The sequence below is a fragment of the Pseudophryne corroboree genome, chromosome 6 (assembly GCF_028390025.1).
Source record: "Pseudophryne corroboree isolate aPseCor3 chromosome 6, aPseCor3.hap2, whole genome shotgun sequence".
Lineage (NCBI taxonomy): Eukaryota > Metazoa > Chordata > Amphibia > Anura > Myobatrachidae > Pseudophryne > Pseudophryne corroboree.
This window is the reverse complement of record NC_086449.1, coordinates 788,002,156-788,008,101: the sequence shown is the minus strand read 5'-3', so window position 1 is coordinate 788,008,101 and position 5,946 is coordinate 788,002,156. Positions and strand designations below refer to the sequence as shown.

The 5,946-nt window shown below is 46.5% G+C and overlaps 1 pseudogene; it reads right to left on the bottom strand.

The window, feature by feature from the left end:
• Positions 1-3,834: 3,834 nt before the first annotated feature.
• LOC134937096 (5S ribosomal RNA) lies at positions 3,835-3,953 on the bottom strand (annotated as a pseudogene).
• Between the last annotated feature and the right edge of the window lie 1,993 nt (positions 3,954-5,946).

The following is a 5,946-nucleotide window of genomic DNA, read 5'->3' as shown; positions in this document are numbered from 1 at the left end:
AAGCCACTGTGGTGGCGTTGTCTGACTGTACTTGAACAGGACGGTTCTGAATTAAATGCTGGGCTAGGTTCAACGCATTGAAGACCAACCGCAATTCCAGAATGTTGATCGAGAGGAGAGATTCCTCCCTGGTCCACCGACCCTGAAGGGAGTGTTGCTCCAGCCCCATGCCCCAACCTCTTAGACTGGCATCTGTCATCAACAGGACCCAGTTGGATATCCAGAAGGGACGACCCCTGCACAATTGTTGGTCCCGGAGCCACCAGTGTAGCGACATATGGACCTCCGGAGTCAAGAAGATCATTTGAGACCTGATCCGGTGAGGCAGGCCGTCCCACTTGGCTAGAATCAGCCTCTGGAGGGGGCGAGAATGGAATTGAACATACTCCACCATGTCGAATGCTGATACCATTAGGCCCAGTACCTGCATTGCCGAATGTATCGACACTTGCGGACGAGAAAGGAAGCAACGAATCCTGTCCTGAATCTTCAGTACTTTCTCCTGAGACAAGAACAACCTCTGGCTGTGAGTGTCCAACAACGCTCCCAGGTGCACCATGCTCTGAGCAGGGACCAGGGAGGATTTCTTCCAGCTGATGAGCCACCCGTGGGCTTGTAAAAACCGGACCGTCATATCCAGATGACGCAGGAGAAGATCTGGGGAATTTGCCAGGATTAACAAGTCGTCCAGATATGGCAGTATCCTGACCCCTTGACGGCGGAGTACCACCGTCATCACCGCCATAACTTTGGTGAAGACTCGCGGAGCCATTGTTAAACCAAAAGGTAACGCCCGAAACTGGTAATGTAGGGTGCCAATAGCGAACCTCAGGTATTGTTGATGTGACACTGCTATAGGAATATGCAGGTCAGCATCCTGTATGTCCAGGGAGACCATGTAGTCCCCAGGTTCCAAGGCCAGAACTACAGAGCGAAGGGTTTCCATACGGAACTTGGAAACCTTCACAAATCTGTTCAATGCCTTGAGGTTGAGAATGGGCCGGGAGGACCCATTCGGTTTCGGGACTAGAAACAGCGGAGAATAGTACCCCCGGCCCCTCTGAGCAAGAGGCACTTGTACTACGACTCCTGTATCCAGGAGGGTCTGTACCAACGAGTGTAGAGTTTTTGCCTTTGTCTGGTCCAAAGGGACGTCTGTCTGGCAAAATCGATGAGGTGGTCGGTATTTGAAGGCTATGGCGTAACCTCGAGTGCCGACTTCCCGTACCCAGGCATCTGAAGTTGTCTTCAACCATTCCTGGGTATACCCTAGAAGCCGGCCCCCCACCCTGGGATCCCCCAGGGGGAGGCCCGCCCCGTCATGCGGCAGGCTTATCGGTCTTGGCAGCTGGCTGACGAGCAGCCCAGGCTCTTTTGGGCTTCGGCTTACCAGGTTTGGAAGTGCGGGCCTGCTTATGGTACACCTGACCTTTTGCTTTACCTGAAGGACGAAAGGGGCGAAAGGACGTACCTTTAGCCTTCGACACAGAAGGAGCGGTATTAGGCAGACAGGCAGTTTTGGCAGTAGCCAAGTCAGCCACAATCTTATTTACTGTATATACTCGAGTATAAGCCGACTTTTTCAGTACTTTTTTTTGTGCTGAAAAAGCCACCTCGGCTTATACTCGAGTCAGTGGAATGAGGGACACGGAGAGCGCAGCGCGCGGCTCTCCTGTGTCCCTCGTGCATCTCCGGCGGCAGCGGCGTGTGTGTGTTAAAGGAAGTGCACGAACCGGCACTTCCTTTAACACACGCCGCTGCCGCCGGAGACGCAGGAGGGACACAGGAGAGCCGCGCGCTGCGCTTTCTGTGTCCCTCATTCAGAAGACAGCGCGGGAGCAACGGAGGGTAAGTATCTGGCACTGTGGGGCATATTTGGCACATCTGGCACTGTGGGGCATATCTGGCACATCTGGCACTGTGGGGCATATCTGGCATATCTGGCAGCATGAGGACATATCTGGCACTGTGGGGCATATCTGGCACTGTGTGGCATATCTGGCACATCTGGCAGCATGAGGGCATATCTGGCACTGTGGGGCATATCTGGCACATCTGGCACTGTGGGGCATATCTGGCACTGTGGGGCATATCTGGCACATCTGGCACTGTGGGGCATATCTGGCACTGTGGGGCATATCTGGCACATCTGGCAGCATGAGGACATATCTGGCACTGTGGGGCATATCTGGCACTGTGTGGCATATCTGGCACATCTGGCAGCATGAGGGCATATCTGGCACTGTGGGGCATATCTGGCACATCTGGCACTGTGGGGCATATCTGGCACTGTGGGGCATATCTGGCACTGTGGGGCATATCTGGCACATCTGGCAGCATGAGGGCATATCTGACACTGTGGGGCATATCTTGCACTGTGGGGCATATCTGGCACTATGAGGGCATATCTGGCACTATGAGGTCTGTGTACGGCTAGAGCTGCATTTCCCACCCTAGGCTTATACTCGAGTCAATAAGTTTTCCCAGGTTTTTGTGGTAAAATTAGGTGCCTTGGCTTATATTCGGGTCGACTTATACTCGAGTATATACGGTAAGTCCTCCCCAAACAGAATATCTCCCTTGAAAGGGAGTACCTCCAGGGTTTTTCTAGAGTCCAGATCCACAGACCAGGATCTCAGCCACAATATCCGGCGAGCCAGGACTGACATAGTAGAGGCCTTGGCTGCTAGGTTACCGGCATCAGAAGCCGCCTCTTTAATATATCGTGAAGCTGTGACAATATATGACAAGCATTGTCTTGCATGGTCAGAAGAGATTTCAGCTTCTAACTCCAAGGCCCATGCTTCAATAGCCTCTGCAGTCCACGTAGCTGCAATAGTGGGCCTTTGTGCAGCACCCGTGCAGAGGTTATTACTGACAATAATACTGTACTGGACTAGCTTACACAGCTATATAACAATAGATATAACAGTACACAGTAAGAACTGGATGTATATCACAGGGTAATTGTACTATAAAACCCTGACTAAATGCACTCTTTCTTAACTATCACTGTCTAAAAAGGCAGGTAGAATACTTAAGTGTCATGTAAAGGCACAGCGCTGACAACCAGACGGCTTTACACAGGAGGATTTGCCCAAGCAGTCCCAGGAACAGTGAGCTGAGGGATAATGGCGCCGCAGACACTGACAGGGAGTGAGGAAAAGACAGATATGCAGCTCCAGGGCGAGAACACTTGCTAGAAATGGCGCACTGGGTCTGGGGGAGGGGCTTCAGGTCTAAGCCTTATCCCCTCTGCTGGCAAAACCACCGGGTACTGTGGGCGATATAAGAATTGGTTTAGAGAGAAAACCTGACCTGCGCCCATGCCCTGGTGATCTAGTAGGATCGCAAAAAGGAGAAAAAAAGAGACTCTTTTGTGGGCGCACTCTTATTTTAAACTAATGTATGAAATATCAAAGTAGATATAAAATTTACTTGTATTAATAATACAAAGATAAAAAAGTCAGTGGTTAATGAAGATTACTATAAACAAAGTGGCAATAAATTGCTAATACTAAATAGATAGAAAAATTAGTAACAATCAAATGCTAATATTAGCATGATACTAATTCCGGCTGCCGAAGTCCAGTCACAGTGTCATAAAGAGTCAACACAGGATAAATTGAAAACAATTAAGACACCAGAAAAAATAATTATAATCCCTGCGTTAGCATGTGAGTATGACACCTGATAGGGATTAGAATATATATAGGCAAACAAGCGTGATATAACCGGCTGTCATGAGAGAGAAGAACAAAGAACAGTTGGAAAAAAGATAGCAGAGTGAATCTGCTGTCAGTGTTAGACTCTGAGCGTGATGAGCCGGTCTGCACTCTACTAAACTAGGTCTTCCTCAAGAGTCACCCACTTGAGTACTGACCCAGCCCAACACTGATTAGCTTCCAAGATCGGACGGTTTTGGGCGTTACCAGTGTGGTATGATAGTAGAGAGAAAGGATAACGATATTCGGATGCTCTGGAATCACTGATGAGAGTTCACGAATTTGAAAGCATAAGCGGAAAGGACAACGGAGATGAGATGGATCTGCTGCCAACGTTAGACAGGGATAATCCCTGAATCAATGGTGAGAGTTCACGAAAGATAGATACAGATTGAAAATAGTAAAGGAGGCTGATAGCCAAATTGATAAGTCAATAAAGTATCCAATATCGTTGATAGTAACAGTTGTCAATTACTCCCGAATGTAGTAACGTTCTTTTACTCAGCTGGTTAAATGAATATGGAATGCCACATATGAAAGTATAACAGGTGTCTGGAATAAAGGATCTGAGCCCAAAAAGGGGGTAAAATAACAATGTAAACAAATGCAACAGATGATAACTGTATGTCTATGATTTATGCAATTTAAGGTTTCCCCAACACTGATACTCCTGTATGGGATGGGAGTATCAAAAAGTATCTAAAATGAAGATATGAGCCAGGAAAAATATTGACAATGTAGCAGATACTCCTATATGGGATGAGAGTATCTATAAGTATCTGAAATGAAGATATGAGCCAGAAAAAAATGAGAGTATCTATAAGTATCTAAAAATGAAGATATGAGCCCGAAAAAAAATGACAATGTAGCAGATATAAAGGGAGAATCTATGAGGCTATGAGTCGGTATAAACAATACAAGTAAAAATATGCAAATGTAGATATAGTCAGATAGAAAGAAAATTGACTCAAAATTGATACTCAAAAATACCAGTGTCACTGGTAATATCAACATATATATTAATTTTTTTGCCTCTCAAATTCATTCTTTATGATAGAATCATATAATTACCATTTGCTTAGACTGGCTTATCCATTCTCCTATATGTTCATGTGATAATCAGTACCTTATTATCAGTACATGTCATGCTTGAAGGTTTTGAGTATCAATTTTGAGTCAATTTTCTTTCTCTCTGACTATATCTACATTTGCATATTTTTAGAAAACCGCTGTAGGTACCCGGCAACCAGGGCTCGGGAGTGTACAGCGCCGCTAGGGAGAGCTGGAGCTGCAGCAGTGAATGTCACAAGACATTTACCACCGCTGCTGCCCTTGTAGTCTTCACTTTTGACCTCATAAAAAGCTTTTCTTAGGGCTGCTTGGAGCAGCCCCTCTGTTAAGTGCCTGCTTACTGCAGCACCAACTTACAAAACTGAGCTCCTGTGCAGGTAGGCGGGGTTATAGAGGAGGCAGCGCTGTGCATTCTGGGAACAGTCAAAGCTTTGAGCCTGTTGGTGCCTTGGATCAAGATCCTACTCTACACCCCATTGTCCAATCCTTGTGGAGCCCAGTGTACCCCGCAGCAGAAAAATGTATATTGATTTATGGGTTGCTGATGATGAATTATATTGAATTGATTTTTTTTTATGTTCTCTTGGTGTGGAATTGATGTTGGTTTTTATGTCTTATTTTTATAATCTTGATGTCTTCTTGATGCTAAATTGATGTTCAATTGATTAGGAATTAATAGTAAATTGACACCCAAGAAAAAAACAATTAAGTACCAAATTGACAAATCAATTTGGCAACTATGGGGGTGTTTCCGAGTTGTTCGCTCGCTAGCAGATTTTAGCAGCATTGCACACGCTAGGCCGCCGCCCTCTGGGAGTGTATCTTCGCTTAGCAGAATTGAGAACGAAAGATAAGCAGAATTGCGAATAAATAATTCTTAGCAGTTTCTGAGCAGCTCCGGACCTACTCACGATTAGCGATCAGTTCAGTCAGTTTCGTTCCTGGTTTGACGTCACAAACACGCCCTGCATTCGGCCAGCCACTCCCCCGTTTCTCCAGCCACTCCCGCGTTTTTCTCTGGCACGCCTGCTTTTTTCCGCAAAGGCCGTGAAAACGCTGAGTTTCCGCCCAGAAACACCCACTTACTGTCAATCACACTACGATCACTTCAACGATGGAAATTCTTCGTTCTGCCATGAGTAAATCTACT